This window comes from Python bivittatus, unplaced genomic scaffold (genome assembly GCF_059951505.1).
Source record: "Python bivittatus isolate LINGU-HERP-01145 unplaced genomic scaffold, Pbiv_v1 ctg000070_np1212, whole genome shotgun sequence".
NCBI lineage: Eukaryota > Metazoa > Chordata > Lepidosauria > Squamata > Pythonidae > Python > Python bivittatus.
Window position 1 is genome coordinate 31,476,298 of NW_028277034.1, and position 17,181 is coordinate 31,493,478.

The following is a 17,181-nucleotide window of genomic DNA, read 5'->3' on the forward strand; positions in this document are numbered from 1 at the left end:
TTCTTATGCCCAGCAATGAAAACACAATAGAAAAGGATCAAGCCACCTAAAAATAAACATTCCTGTAATATCCTTATAAATATCAGGGGAAAACATATAAAGTTTGTTGTTAGGAGGAATTCTACGTAAGTACAGGTAATAACTCTGATTATGTCCCTAGCCTTTGAACCCTGAGCAATAACATTAGTCACATTTTGTACTTCAGTTCAGACATGATTAATATATACAAACAGTATAATACAGGAGCAAGCATTGAGTTACAAAAGAACATATGCATGCATATATATTTTGTGCCTATTGGTGAGTCTTTTCTATTAATCAAAGGTGCTAGAGTCAAGAGTAGGTTCTTCAATTTCTTGTTTTACTGAAACTGCTAAAAGAACTGTTTCCAGTGAGACTGCAATATATACAGGCAGCCCAGTGTGACTGTACAATTAGATGACAGTCATGCTTGCTTGCTTACGTGCTATCACATCAGTGCTGATTGTTAGCAACCACATACAGTAGATAGACCTTTTCCAGGGTAATCTGTCCCTAATCCAGCCCTTTAGGTCTTCCAATAGTCCATCTATTGCTGCTGTAACTGAGTCTACCCACCTTGCTGCTGTTGTCCTCTTTTCCTCTTATAGAATTATAATAGAAGTCTATAGAATTATAGACTTCTCTATAATAGAGAAGTATAGACTCTAGACTATACTTCTCTAGAAGTATAGACTCTATAATAGAGTCTCAAGAGAACTAGGTCTTCATGTAATGTTTCCAAAATATGATCACTGGAGCCAGGTCATTTGTACCTCGAGTGAGAATTCTGGATTGATTTCTTCCATGATCCATTTGCTTGTTTTCTTGGCTACCTGTGGTATTCTTAGGAATCTTCTCCAACACCTAAGTTCAAAAGTATCAATATTCTGCTTCTTCAAAGTCCACATTTCACTTTCATAGTGTATCACCAAAAAAACAAAAACAAAACACCATTGTCTGCATGATTCTAATGTTTGTAGGTATAGACACATCATGGCATTTGAATACCTTTTCTGAGAACTTCAATGCAAAACAAGCATGTTTATTCAATCATTAATTATAATAATCCAGCACACTACATTCCTTCCAGCAAGGTACAAATCTATATTCCATTTATAAATTTAAAGTCTGTAGTGGCTTTTGTATACAAATGGTAATCTGTCACCATACACTGCAACAGTACGTGTGTGTCTAATGGTATTCCTGACCACCATTTATGTGCCTAATTCATGGGCAAGTGCTACTAGTAATGATTCAGGAATTACTCAGGATCTATTTGATTGGTCCACCCCAGGCACCTGAGGTACTTGGTGGGGTTCCAGAGGAAAGTTGGAGAAGTCCCTGAAGTTCTTCTGCACTGCTCAATCGAGACCTTAGTTGCTAATTGGAATGAGCAGGCAATAGCAACCTTGGATTGAATTCTACCCATGAGGACTCTTTCTGGACATGGATCTGAGGAGTCCCCCTGGTTTACAGAGGAAGTTGGGAGATGAAATGACACAAGATACACCTGAAGCATCACTGGAGGAAGAATAAGCTACCATTACCTATGAGTAATTGTTGATTTATTTTTTTATTTATTCACTCAAATTTCTGTAGTGCCCCAGTCAAAGGACACTGAGAGGCTTATAGTGTAATAGCATCCTCAGTAAGCTACAATAGAAAAATGATAATACATGTGGAGAAATCACAATACATACCTTGCCATTACATACATATTTTGACTTCTGATTCAAGTCTGTAAATCATGTTTTGTGTTTTGTCACTTGTCCCCCTTTGGCCTCCCCTGCAGATGATTGATTGATCAATTGATAGACAGACAGACAGACAGACAATTTTCAGAATGATCCTAGGAAAGAAAAGCATGCTGCTGGATCTAAACCACTAACACTGTACTGGCCTTCCCATTTGACCAATATGATGCTGGACATCTAAGCAAACATTTATAATCTAGGTCCCCTCCAGTTTTCTAAATATTGGTGTTGAACAATAAGAACATTTCTGCTATAGTCTAGTTTGACTTATTAATGCAACTTTAATGAAACTTCCAATCTTTGTGAAATTTAAAAACAATTCCTGGTTATTCTGTTGGCTTTTTGGAGGCTTTGAGTCTCAATATCTGATATTTCTGTGTATATAAACAGTAGAAATGTGAACAGATAAATGTTATAGATATCATCCTCAGTAATATCAGACCATGTCTAAGTATGTCCAAGGCAAATTAAGGATATTTTGGGGTCTGAAATCTAAAGCTCTGCATCCTTCTTAATTATCAAAGGAAACTATTGAAACCATTCTGACAGAATTGGATGGAATTTTCAGAAACAGTAATATTGATAAACAGATACAGATGTATTTAGGCTGGCACTTCTACTTTTTTTTAAAGGATCTTGCCAAGTAATTTATTTTTATTGTATTTCTTTACCAAACTGATTACAGTGGTACCTCTACTTACGAACGCCCCTACTTACGAAATTTTCGAGATACGACCAGCTCCAGCCCCAAAAATTTGCCTCTACTTACAAACTTGCCTCTACTTACGAACCGGATCCGTGGCCATTTTCCCTGCTGCCACGCAGTCGCGGCTTCCTGTGGGCGAGATCGCGGTAGCAAGGAGACATTCGGTGAGGCTTGTGGTGTGTTTTGTGGCGTTTGGAAGGTTTTTGTGGCATTTGGAAGGTTTTTGAGGTTTAAAAATAAAATGCATATGTTTCAGAACTGTTTAGCCATATTTACATTGAACCTTATGGGAGAAATTTACCTCGGGGTGCGACCAAATTCGGAGGGCAGATTAGCCATATTTGTGAGATTTGCCCCGTTCGACAGAGAAACTCTAGTGACACGTGTGGTTCACAAAGAAGGTTTACTCATGCGTAACGTAGTAGTCACAAGCAAAGCCAGGACTGGCTTGGTACAATTGCATCACTTGTTATATTCCCCCCTTCCCGCGCTTTTTCCCGCCTCGTGATCGCGTTGCGGCTGTGGGCTATTAGGCCCCCCAATGTCCCCCCTGATCGTTCATGATGGCAGGGTCGGTCAGAGTCCATTGTCCTTGATTGCCAGTCCCCCTCCGGCTGGGTTGGCCCCTCCCTGCTACGTGCAGACCGCAGGTTCTGTGCTGCGTTGCGATCTTGTTTTGCTGCCCTGCGGCCCCGTTCCTTGCTTGCTCGCGCCGTTATCAGTTCGTAATTAAAAGCTTCCGCTGCGGTTTTCCTGTTTAGCTGGCCGCAGGTGGCTCGTTAATTAGCGGCGCTTTCGGTTCCTCTTTTCCCCGCTAGCTACCGCCGGTGGATTCCGCGTGGTCTGGTTGCGAGCTTCCCTGCAGCCCCGTGCTTCCCTGAAACCTCGTGCTGACCGAACCTGACAATATTTACATCGAACCTTATGGGGAAATTTGCTTCATGGTGCGACCAAATTCGGAAGGCGGAACGGATTAACCGTATTTACATTGAACCTTATGGGAAAATTTACCTCAACTTGAGACCAACTCGAGTTGCAACCAGAGTCACAGAATGGATTAAGTTCGTAACTAGAGGTACCACTGTATTTGCAAACAAAGTTAACCATTATGAGATCAAGTTCATCAAATTTCAGATGAGTGAACCAAGGGGCTTTTGTGCAAGAACAAGCATTACAATTTGAGGGCACCCAAAAAAAGAAACTACCTATTCCCATTATGGGAGACAATTATGAAAATGATACAGCACATCACTATGTTGCTAGGTAAGAAAACCTGAACATTTTTAGGAAGATAGGTACAAATGTGGGGGGAGAAGTTATATTTTACTTCAATATCCTCTTCAAAACTAATATTAGAAAACTGCAAAAATCTCTTTAAGTGAGTTAGAGCTACCAAGCCAAAAACAGGTCCTCTCCTTTCCCTCCTTGCTTCCACATCTGTTTTTCCCCTATATGGAAATTCACAGAGAAATGAATCAACATTTGCAGACAGGCTATCAGTGACACAATGTCCCTACAAGTTTCTGCATTACTAAACAAACTTTGAAAAAAATCAGATTTGGATTTGGTTCCACTTTGGAGCAGCCAGCTTTTGATTTTTGGACATTTTAGAGAAACCTATTTTAGACATAAAATGAATTTGTCCAAATTGGTCTGATAAAACCGTTTACATGTATTTATTTATTTCATTAGATTTAGACCCAGGCTGACTCCAAAGCAACTCTGGGTGGCTCACAATTTATAATAAACAACGATATACAACATAAAATATACAGAAATTAACATCCATCCAAATACCACACTATATATACACATCTAACAAGGGGACCACTCCACTTGCCCCAAGGCCTGGGAGAATGAATAGTCAGGTATTCATGGCCTTTTGGAACACTATGGGAGTAGAAGTCACAAAATCTCTGGGATCTCAGTCCAGAGGGCAGGCGCCATGACAGAGGAGGCATGCTTCCTTTCTCCTGACATAGTTTAATTCAAGGGATCCAGAGTACACCAACTCTGTCAGCTCTTAAAGGACAGGCAGAAACCACTGAAGATAGTGGTTCCTCAAAGAACCTGTCCCTATGCCATGTACAGGTTTATAGATTAAGTACATCTTGAATTGCACTGGAAGTACACCAACAATGACTATAGGTCTCAAACTGATGTATGCCCATTACTGCCCATGCTGCTGCATTCTGAATCAGTTGAAGCTTCCAAGTAGTCTTCAAGGGCAGTTCCATGTAGAGTGCATTGCAGAAATCAAGCCAAGGTGATTATGGTATGAGTGACTGTCTAAAGGGCTCCCAATGCAACTGGCACACAAGATGGAAATGTGCAAAGCGCTTATTGGCCCCAGGAGCTTCAAGAAAGAGCTGAGTCCTTGGAGATGCAACCAATGTGAATGTATTTTTATCATCTTTGGGCTTGTAAGAAGGCTAAGAAATATTGGGATATGATATGTACTTTGATTCAGAGAATTTTAAAAATGGACGTACAATTGAAGCCAGATGTCATTCTTTTAGGTATGGTGGATAAACAGATTGAAAAAAAAAACATGGGACTTTATTTCTTTATATGATAACAGCAGTGAGACTTTTATAAGCACAGAAATGGAAGGACTTAAAAATGCCCACAACTGAAGAATGGATAGTGAAATTAATGGAACTGGTGGAGATGGTGAAATTGACTACTGTACTTTGATTAAAGAAAATACTTTGACTGAATTTGTTTCTACTGTACTTGGAAACCGCTTTTGGACTTTTGCTTGAAATGGAAAGAAATGAAACTTTAATTTTGGGGTTTGATGACTGATATTTTTCATGGTTATAAAAAAACTTTGTATTGGTTTAAACATTAGAGTAACAGGTGAATGTATTGTATATTTGTACCTGCACCAAAGAAAGTTGGAAGTTATCCTTTTTCTTTCTTTTTACTTTTTTTGTACTTTAAATTTCACTCTTTTTCTGATCTTCTCTTTTAACCTATTTTTTCTGTTTCCCTATATTTTATTCTTTGTTGAAATTTAATAAGTCTGAGAAAGAAAGAAAGAAAGAAAGAAAGAAAGAAAGAAAGAAAGAAAGAAAGAAAGAAAGAAAGAAAGAAAGAAAGAAAGAAAGCTGTGAGTCCAAAATAACCCCAGTTTGTTCACCAGTCTTGAATGGGGGAGTGCAACCCCATTCAAGACTAAAGATGGAAAATCCCCAGACCTAGAGGGCCCTAATATCCAGGGCCACTCCATCTTGGTAGGAATAAGCCAGTGTATATGCAATATATGCAGTGTGATTCATTATCTCAGGCAATGAAAATAAGTTGGAAGATTAAACACTTAAAAGTATAATGCCACTGGCTCTCACACACCATTCACTGAGGCTATCCAGGTGTATATACCCATAAATTTCTAGAATAGCTACTTCTTGGATTTCAGTCTAATAACAGTAAAGAAGTTGTTATAATTAAATAAGAAACATCTAGTTAAACATGTTTGTGTGTGTATATACAGTGCCTTATTTATAATGCTAAATCTATAATCAATGAACACCTCATATCCATATTGTATAGAATTTCACTTGAAGTGATTCTTTCTTGGAAAAGAACCGCAAAGCTGGATGGAGCAATTTAGGATATTACAATTAACCACCTAAACTTGTCTGGATTACTGCAATGCACTCTACATGGGGCTGCCCTTGAAGAGCATTTGGAAGCTTCATCTGGTACAGAATGCAGCTGCACCAGTAGTAAATGGTGTCAGATATTTGACATGTGTAACACCACTACTGCGTGAGCTGCATTGGTTGCCAGTATGTTTCTGGTGCAATTCAAGGTGCTAGTTGTCACCTTTAAAGCCTTTCATGGTTTGGGACTAGGTTACCTAAGGGACCATCTTCTCCTAATTGTTTCTACCTGTCCAATTCTGTCCAGCAGGTTGGAAACATTGTGGGTCCTGTCAGCCAAGGAATAGCGGTTGCAGGGACCAGAAGAATGCCTTCTCTGCGGTAGGCCCTGCCCTCTAGAACTTCCTCCCTTCAGATATTAAGAGGACCCAACCCTGTTGGCCTTTCGTAAGGCCCTGAAGATCTGGTTATGTGCCCAGGCCTGGAGCCACAAGTCTGTTAAGGGCCCCGTTTCTTGGCTATATTGATAATTTTTCTTGGCTGCCATATATATTTATTTTTGTACTATATTGTTTTAACTGTGTATTGTTTGCTACCCAGAGTCACTTGGTTGAGATGGCTATAAAAATTAAAATAAATAATCAATAGAGGACTTTCAATTAAAGCATCTATAATATTTGTTCAATGCTTGAATATATCTAGTTAAAGGGAGCACAATTAATTGTTATGTAATTCTACTGTCAAAATATTCTTCATAACATTCAACCAGAATTTGTCTTCTTATATTCCAAATCCATTACTTCATGTCCCACACTCTAGGATGATAGAGAACAGGTCCTGTGGTTTCTTTTCTGTCTGTTATCCTTTCAAGTACTTGATGAGTGCTCTCATAATCACTCTGTTCCAGGTTATTAGTTTCTCACCCAGTTTTGTGTCATCTGCAGGTTTAATAAGTATTTTCTTAATCTCATCATGCAAGTCATTAATAAAAATATTTAAGAATACATGGCCTAGAACTGAACCTTGCGGTAACCACTCAATATTCCAGATTGAAAAGAAACATTGATGACTACTCTTTTTAGTGTAATGGTTGAGCCAGATATGTATACACTTAATTGTCATTGTCATATAGTTTAAATTTTAATGAGATTGCCAATCAGCATGCCATGGAAAGGTCTGCATTATGCTTTGCTAAAAACAAGATATATTACATCTAAAGCTTTCTTGCACTGTACTAAAGTTGTTACCTAATCAAAAAAAATAAGATTACAAACAATCTACTAAGAAATTAACGAATATCTCATCCAGTGTCCTTTTCAGGAATCATATATTTTCAATGTTAATGAATATGAAAAAAAAAAAATCTATAAGTTGTTCATAGATAATGCTTCTGTAGTTTCCATACGTGGATGACATAGACTACTTTTTAGACTAATAACCACCAAGGGTACTCCAATAGCTATGGGAACAGATTATTTATGCATTTTATATCTTTCCATTTCTTTGTCTTTTTACTCCCCAAATAAAGCACATAACTTCCAGAATCTAGAACCTCCCTCCCTTTATAATTAAAACTAATAAGATTTACAATCTACCTAATCTCCATAAGGCAACAGTATTGAGATAATTATGTTTGGAATCCTCCAATTCATTCATTGAGGTCAATATTTAAAATAACATACACAAGTAAGATCATTAAATATCAAACAACAAATACTTATGTTCAAAGGACAGGAGTATTTATTGAAAAATTACATGCTATGATAGAAGGACTGAACTTCCAAGATTTCTGGAAGCTCATTGTGGAACTGGGGAGAAGGGAGGGAGGGAGGGAGGGAGGGCAAGCCCATAAGAAGAAGGCTGAAGGGGACAGCCTAAAAGTCTAGTAATTAGGAGAAATCAGAGCAGAAACAAACAGGGAAAAACATATCCTGATAAAGACATGCTGGCTGCACTTCCAACCCTTATCATGTCTTGGCAACAAAGCAGCATAGGGGCTTCTGTCCACATGGGAAGTGGGCAGAAGAGAAAGGCAGATAGAGAACACCTTTTTTGGTGCTCTAACTGGCAGCAGAAAGCCATGCAGAATCATCGGGTTGTAACCGAGGGAGTTATCTGCTGCTTCTTCCCCCAGTAGCTTTCTCCCGTGGCTTCTCCTGCCAGTCTTGAAATAAGAGCTGAAGAACCACTTCCATCCTATTTCCCGTTTCCTTTCAGAATGGAAGCAAAAAAGTGACTCTTTTGCTGCCATTCCATGATGGGAAGTGAGTATTTTCGATCCTGGGAAAAAGAGCACCCAATGGACCCACTTCCCCTCTTCTCTCTCATGGGTTGGCAAGGAAATATGACTTTTTGGCACAGTGGTAGAGGCTTAACTTTTCCACTGCAAAAGAGCTAATACTGTAGACTGAAAAATCAGTGGCCAGGAACCAAAGAGCAAGTGTGCTTGCATCAGCCTCAGGTGGCATTAGAAGTATATCAGCCCCCCCTCCCCCCCCCGGCTTAATCTTATCATGGTATGGTGCACTTCAGATGAACTGGATAGCATAGCTTGTGCTAGAAAAGGGTGGAAAATACAACTTCAGGCCACTTTCTCCCAGGTCGGGCTGAATCAAGCATGGTGTTGCCAGTCATGTCCTCTAGATTCACTTCCTGAAGCACCACCTATTCATGGTTAATGGGTTATGCAGATGAGACCAGAAAAGCCAGTATTACATTATATATTGATAAATCACAGATAGTATTTATCAGCCCTAAAATGTAACAGGTTGAATTTTCTGTCAATCAGATTAAAAGTACATAATATTTGCTGTTTCTATCTGCACATGATAAAAATGCGTAATGGACATATGAGCCATCAAGGGAATCATTAGCACATAAGCATATACTGTATAAGTATACACATGGATATACACATGCAAGCCTCCAAAGGGAAATGTTGGTACAATGACTATTAAATCAGTGTGGCAACTTTTCTGGTCTTCTAATTTGTACATCATGGACAGATGTTTCAGGGATGTGCTTTGTATTTGATTTCTGCCAAGACAGGTAGCAAGAGGAAAGGCATACGGTTTTTGACATTTGTTTCCTTTACTGCATGTTACCAGGGTGATCAAAACATCCACTGCCTTTGCTTCCGCTGTTCATAACAAAGCATTTTTACATAATATGTTGGATAGCTTCAAGTGATTTTCTACATGACAGAAAATAAATGATGTTTCTCTAAGCACAGTTTCCACTGTTTTCAGATACCATGACCTTTCGCTCTTATAAACGGATTCAAAGTCAGTGCTTAAATTTGGTTTTCCAAGAATGTGCAAAATATACAGAAGATGTATGCACCAAGAAACAATGTATTCAGTTTCCTCTGTCAACTTCATTTTATGTTTTACATCAATCAGTTTTCTATAAACATCTAGCTCATTGCTAGTAGCATCACACAATTAATAACATAATAGATTTAAAAAATCAAGTGTCATAAAGCAACATCACTTTGGCCCACTGCACTTAAATTCTCTCTCTCTCTCTCACACACACACACACACAGAGAGAGCTTCCTCAAAAATACATGACCAAGTAAGGCTATGGAAAGATAGTTTGATTGGCTTGGTGGTTGTTCCTCCCAAGCTAGTGAGATCCACCTTGAGCTAGTTCAAGAGGAGAATGTGTGTCCAGTTCTGAAATGTGAATTGGGAAAAGTGAACTCAACCTCCCATCAAGAGAAAACATCTTTGTTGTTTTTATCAGAATGACATTTGCATCAAGATTAAACATACAACATATGAGTTCATAGGTGATGCCAAATTTCACAGAAATTGATGCAGGGATTTTTTAGTTATACATTATTTCCATATGTATGATTTATTAAGGAACCCATAACAGGTTTCAAAAAGTTTTTGAAGAACTGGGGAGTAAAAACAGTGCTGATATAGAACAGAATAACATTTATAGGAAAGCTAGAAAAGTATGGAAGTATGAAAACTGTCAGCTTCCATAGAAATCAATGTAGGGTTTTTCTGTAATTATCTCAAAGGAATCCTTTGCCAGTGCCATTTGAATCTGCTCTTCTCTATATTTGCAGCATCTAATGACTCTGACTGATATATTGTGAGGGAGCTGGTGAGTCTATGGAACTGATCAGCTACATTTAAACAGGGTTGTTTGGGTAACTGGGTGAGGCTGTACTTTTTTCTGACTGAGCACACGTCCTAAGTTGCATTCCTTAACTCAATCCTGGCCACTCCAGCCCTCTTTAGAGAGGGGAAAGGCAATTGGGAACTTGTAACCAGAAAGATATACAGAAACAGGGGAGTTTTGAAAGGACTTACTTAACATACATCTTTGCAGAAGTATAGTATAGGGGTTATTATACAGGTCAGACAGTTCCTAAAAAAGAAGAGCCAACAATAGCTAAGTACAATATGCAAGGGAGAAGCACTTTCCAGTTTATTACTTAGAGGGTTACGTAAAACTATCTACCTCCCATGGGTTTTTGCCTGGTGCAATGAGTTCAGGTTCTTAGGCAACAAAGATGGCAAAGCTGGGGAAGAATGTAGATGAGGCCTTCCAAGATGTGATAGCTTTGTACCACTCCGAAGCAGGAGTATGGTGTACCGATTTATGCAAATCTAATGATTTCTTCATTGTTAACAGTGTTTTAAAACAAACAAAATGATGCTTATATACCTGGGCATCACCTGGGATTCACCAGAATTATAGCTTCCTTGCTGTCAGAATGAAAATCTTAAGGGAGGAGAATATCATTTCAATGACAATGAAGACTTTCCTGTAAGAGGAGTCAACCCTTGAGTCAGAAAATAAAGGATCAACCCTTGAATGGAAAATTATGAACCTACATCTTCTTGTACTGAGTATATTCCTCTAGGGTAGGATGGCTTTGGATAGAGGGTGTTTTGATCATTAGAAACACAGGCAGATGATTCTGTGATGAGCATGTAGATCGCATTGTGACTTGTATTTAATCTTTGTACTAGGAAGATATCATACTCCATCTAGATAAACTGCTGGACAGTTCTGGGGAAAAGACAGTGGTTGTGACTATATTGACACCAAGGACATTGGAAAATATTCAAGCCAAATTTAGAACACTAGGCAGCTGACTGAAGTCCAGGAGTAGAAAAGTACCATTCTTTAAAATGTTAACTATTTTACATGAATTACTACCTAGACATGCACAATCTTCTTCAGCTTTAGCTTACGTTTGAATTAGCACATGAGCAAGTTCATAATCAGTTCCGCTGTCAACCCTTAGTCACATCTTTGCTGTTATAACTGAGCAATTCCACTTCCTTCTACCAATAATATACAGTAGTCAGTTTGATTTCTGTCCACTCCATCTGGTGATGCCCAGGTATATAAGCATCATTTTGTTTGTTTTAAAACACTGTTAACAATGAAGAAATCATTAGATTTGCATAAATCGGTACACCATACTCCTGCTTCGTTTCAGTTTCCTAGGCCATATGATCCAACTATATTTTCTCCTTAATATTTCTAACTTTGTCATTTAAGTGTCCAACCACAAGGAGCACATCTTGCTTGCATGTTCTGTTTATTGCAAACTGAACCTGATCATAAAACTCATCAAGTTCCTTTCCATCAGTGCTTGGAGAATAAATGTGAGTAGTCGTTATATTAAAGGGTTGTCCATGAAGTCTAATTATTATTACATTATTCAGTCATTGATTGCATTGCAGCCAAGTACTATTGTTGCTATACCTTCCTAACTATGACAACAACACCATTCCTTCTTGGCTTCTTATGTCCTGATTAGTAAACAGTGTGAGCTTATGACTGAAAGTTTCCAATTCTAGTCCTTAGCAATTAGCTGATACCTAATATGTTAATTTTTAGTCAATTCACTTCATCTTTCACTTGTTGAGCTTTCTATGTTCATGTTTCTTATGTTTCATGTTCCACTGTAATACTGTATTTGCCAGCAAATCTGGAGGATGACACAGTGGCCAAGAGATTGAAAGAGGTCAATCTATATTCCAATACCAAAAAAAAAGGAGACTTAACAGAATGTGCAAACTATTGTATAATATCCTTACTTTCACATGCTAGCAAAATAATGCTTAGGATTATCCAATGCAGATTAGAACCTTACATGGAAAAAGAAATGCCAGATGTTCAAGCTGGTTTTAGAAAAGGCTGAGAAACATGAGATATTATTGTTGATGCACACTGGATAATTGAGAAAGCCAAAGGATACCAAAAAGAAAGTCATTAAGTATTTCATTGATTATAGAAATGCCTTCAGTTGGGTTGATCACACCAAGCTGTGGAATGTGCTCAGAAAAATAGGAATCCCATAACATGTCATTGTCCTCATGAGAAACTTACATACAGGTCAGGAAGCCACAGTATGGACAGAACGTAGTGAAACAGACTGCCGCAAGGTTGGCAAAGGAGTGCAACAAAGCTGTACACTTATTTATTCAAGCTATATGCCAAATATATATTAAGGGAAGCTGGAATGGAAGGAGATGCATGGTTTTAAAACTGGAGGAAGAAATATCAATAACCTGCACTATGCTGATGACACTACCCTGATAGCTGAATATGTAAAGGATCTGCAAGCTGAAGTACTAAAAGCTAAGGAGCAAAATGAAAAAATGGACTAAAATTAAATATAAATATGACCAAACTAATGACAGCAGGTACAGCAACAAGCCATAGAATTGGCAATGAAAATATTGAAATGATGGATAGCTTCTGCCTTTTAGGATCAACCTAAAACTGAACTGAACAAAACAACTCAGAGTTCTCACTTGAGGCACAAATGACCAGGCCCAAATTATCCTACTTCAGACACATTATGTGAAGACCTAGCTGTCTGGAGAAGGCTCTAATACTGGGAAAGGTAGAAGGAAAGAGAAGAAGAGGGTGACCAGCAGCAAGGTGAATGAACTCAGTTACTGTGGCAATCAGTGCACTGTTGAAACACCAGGTTATGGACAGATCATCATGGAGAAAATCTATCTATGTGGTTGCTAGAAGTCAAAAACAACTTGATGGCACATCGTCAACTAAATTCACCTTTTCCAGCATGCTGAACCATAAAACCATGTATTAGAGGCAAAGGTCCATAAAATATTTTTAGGTATTGACAAAGTAATTAAACAAACTGTTCTGTCTCAGTTAAAATGCACCCCAGATAGTCTCATTTTGCATTAAATCTCATTTTTTCCTTTGAATATGTAGTAGGTACCAGTATTTTGACGTCAGAAACACCAGATCTGCTATAGATCAGGCATATTCAACTGTCTGCTTATACAAACATAACAGATATACTTTATGCCAAAATCCCTCATTTGCTGCAAATTAGTATGTCTTTGCTTTGTGTAACAAATTCTGCAAGCTTTTTTGTTTTACTTTGGTCTGTATTTTGGATGAGTTCCCTGTTACTAAGATGATAGGTTTCTGAAATCATTAGAATTACCTTTTTCCAAGCTTTCTTTCACTCATTCTGAGGTTACTGTATGTCTTTTGGCATAGATACGTACAGGCCATATTGTTTTAACATATACATGTATTAGGAAATGGAGCGAGATAAGTTGCTTTAGAAACTTTAATCTCTCCAAGGGAAAGATTAAAGGAAGAATTCTTAAGTTTCAGTTGTCATGGAAGACACTTGAGTTGCTTTTGTAGAGGAGAGGTCCTATGCAGAGACATAATTTATGAAGCACCCTTGCCAAAGGAACTTCCCCTCTTGTGTTTAGGCTTTTAATCGTATTCCTGGGGAAGTGCATACTCTGTTTCAAACAGACAGCTATAGAGTAAGCATCCTTATCATGCTGATCCGATAGACAGGATGACAGAATCTTTATTTCTGACCCTTCCATCATCAGATCATCTGCACACATCTCTCTCCTTAAGTGCAGATTCAGAAGAAGAGAGTGAGATGTTTCAAAGTTCACCTACAACTAGTACCAAACTATTATATCAAAAACTACAGGCACTTTAAAGACCAAGAATTTCCCCAAACTGTATTGCTGCATTGCAGGCTCCCCTACTGAAGAGTCAGCTGTAAATCAATGCTAAACCAGCAACACTCTTATAGTAAGAGAAGTTAAGAAGTTAAACAAGCAATTATTACTTTGCTACTATTAATTGCTATCAACTCCATGGCCTAACACCTAACTAAAATAGATGTCATCCATCAAATATTGCAGGTAGACATACAGCAATGCTGTTAATATGCAGATGATGCAGTGATTCTCCCTGTCACCCACGGGCCAAAAGAAGGGGCTTTGGTCTTTATCTTTCTTTTGTAGAGAGCAACAGCTATAGTTAAATTACAGAAAAATCAAGATTATGAGGACCCACCAGCCTGAACTTGCTCACAGGCTACTTGTCCTGCAGCCTGGTTATGGCAATAAGAGAGCCTTACATTTTGTAACACATGATATGGGTCACTCAGATTATGGCAAGCATTTAAATTCAGGTATCTGGATACTGTCCCATGTGGTAAGTTCATCTTGCATAACTCAGCAAGTCAGGCTTCCTCTTCCTCACTTCTCACCACTCACTTTTTTTTGTCTTTAACATGAAATTAAGATCTGCTTAATTAATAATTCCCACATTAATTGCATGCCTCTCAGAGCATCTTAGAGCATAGCTCTAAATTGCCAGCCTTTAAATATAATGTATTTGTCCTAGCATTCCTGTGAACAAATATAATTCCTGCTTGTTATCAGATTGATCACAAAGGAAACAGTTAAGTGTCCTAAATATCAGGCTGGAAATAGCTAGACTTATTGGAACCATGTAGTTAAATCTCAGGAGGGCTGACTCAGTTTATCATTTAAGATAGAACATAAAATCTCTTACAGTATGTGTCTCATCTCATTCAGATAGCAATGTTTGGAAAATAATATGATGTTTCCCTTTGTTACTTTACAACTATTTATAGTTGTAGTTCCTTTGTATTCTACAATTAAAAAAGCACACACGCACAGAAAGCTAATATCCTTTTAACTCGCTATTATTATTTTTCCTCACTCCAGACATGCAAAGCTGTAGGAACACATACTGGGCTTGTATTTAGTACAACTTTAGTATTAATTTTAAAGATTACCTCAGCCACAAGGAAGCCTTTCCTCCAGCTCTGGGTGTCCCATTTAATACAGGACATTTTTGTGGCCAGCAAGAATGGTTCTTATATTTATACCTATAATGTCGGTATAAAAATATCAATAAAAGAAAATCTGGAACATATAATGTTTAGATGCCACAGAGTTGGATGTATCTTGCCATCTAACCAATCACTTAAAGAGATCCTTAGATAGCCACCCAATATTTATATTACCAGGCAAACAGAAAACAATTTTTTAGCTCTTGGTGTAGTTATGGTGGTTTTTCTCATCTTCTGGGAAAACGTGAATTAGGAAAGAATATACAATAAACTCACACTGATTATAACAAAAGCTGTTTCAGGAAAGATATGTGGACAATCTGATGCTCAAATTAGCAGCAAGCACAGCTTGTAGCAAGAAGAGTCTTACTTTGTACATGATACAAACTAGAGTAATACAATAACAGGTGACGAGGGACTTTTCAGTCACTTGGTAGGCAAGCAGTGACAAAGCTAACCTGGAACATATTGGGACTGATCAATGATACATAGTCTGAATGACTAATCACATGTTCAGAATAATGAGATATTCAAATAGGACTTACAAGGCCAAATAATGGAAATACAGTAAAGTTTTCAGAAATGGAATTTGAAATGACTCCAAAAGTAGCAAGGATTGTCAAGGTGAAAAGGAAAGGAATAATCTGGTAATGCCAAAATAGTGACAAAAAAATAATGTCAAGGTCTGCTGACTATATACAAGCAGCAATTTTATGTATTTATTTACATTCTATTCTAAGCTCATGGCAATATATATAGCATCTTCAGTTTTTTTCCTCCCACAACAATGCTGTAGTTGTGGTCAAAAGAAAGTGACAAGCCCAAAACTATCAACTGAGCTTCCATGGCTGAGCCTGCACTTGAACCTGGTAACCTTGATCAGTATACCACGCTGGCTCTTTATTAGTGCCTCTTCCTCAGCCATCCTACCATGTTATAGCATTGCCTGTGTAGGCCTAGAATATTTTTCCTCTATTGGGAACTGAACGATCATCAGTTGGATAGGTGCGAGGCATCAGTGTAAGAGAACAGAAGACAAGAAAGAAGTACTTTGCAATATTTTAGGCAGGAGACGATAGACATAATAATTTCTGGCTTTGGCATCAAAATCTATCTGACTTTCTATTTGTCTAATGGACTACCTATCTTAATTTTTACACACACACACACACACACACACACGTTTATATATATAGAGAGAGCCATTTTTGTCATCTTGTAACACCATTCTGTATTTGGTTGCCTATCTAGCATTTCTCAAAAATCAAGCAAACAATTCTAAAATGTTTTTCATATCATGCTATTACCAACCATGAAGAAAAGAAACTCTTCATACTGACACATCATGTCTTCTGGTATTTCTGCATGAGACAAAGGCAGATTAGGCAGTGCATGTCAATCTCATCAGGAGGCTGTGAAACGTGTGGAAGGTTTTGTAGACAATCATGCAATCATACACACTGTTAACATCCTGTTTATTTGGCCTGTTCCCTGATTATTGGCTGCAGTATTTCAACATATTGCTAGCAGCTGGGAATTCTTCCAGTGGAACATGCCTTTCCTATGACAGTGATCCAGAGCACAACAGAAGCATGTGTCTGTGCATTATTTTATCATATAAAAAGCACATAGTTTCTCCAAATGAATTGGTTACTGCTGAAGCACTACTAAAAGAGCCCTCTGTGACCTCTGGAGGCCATCTGAGATCATAAATCCTTGGAACCCCAGTTCCGGATTGCTTTGGGCAAGGTCGGAATGGCAAACTTCCCACTTCCACAATATCAGATGTTACGGTAATTCCTTCTAACTAATATGTAAGAGCAAAGGAATGTCTTCAAACCTCATCTAGGCCCTGTGGAATCTGTTGAAAATGCATGACAGCTGTGGGGTTTGGCTGGATTCAGCTTGTGAATGCATGAGATTTGGAAGTTT

The 17,181-nt window shown here is 38.1% G+C and overlaps 1 long non-coding RNA gene across 6 annotated transcripts in view; it reads right to left on the bottom strand.

Annotated features, from left to right (window-relative positions):
- LOC112541228 (uncharacterized) overlaps window positions 1-16,905 on the bottom strand; it is a 100,643-nt gene extending 83,738 nt beyond the window's left edge. For 4 of the 6 annotated variants that reach the window (XR_015794577.1, XR_015794578.1, XR_015794579.1 and 1 more), the window contains exon 1: window positions 16,561-16,905. This is a non-coding gene — a long non-coding RNA (uncharacterized LOC112541228). The remainder of the gene's footprint in view (window positions 1-16,560) is intronic. The other 2 variants (XR_015794580.1, XR_003085257.2) reach the window with 2 other exon arrangements.
- Window positions 16,906-17,181: the final 276 nt, after the last annotated feature.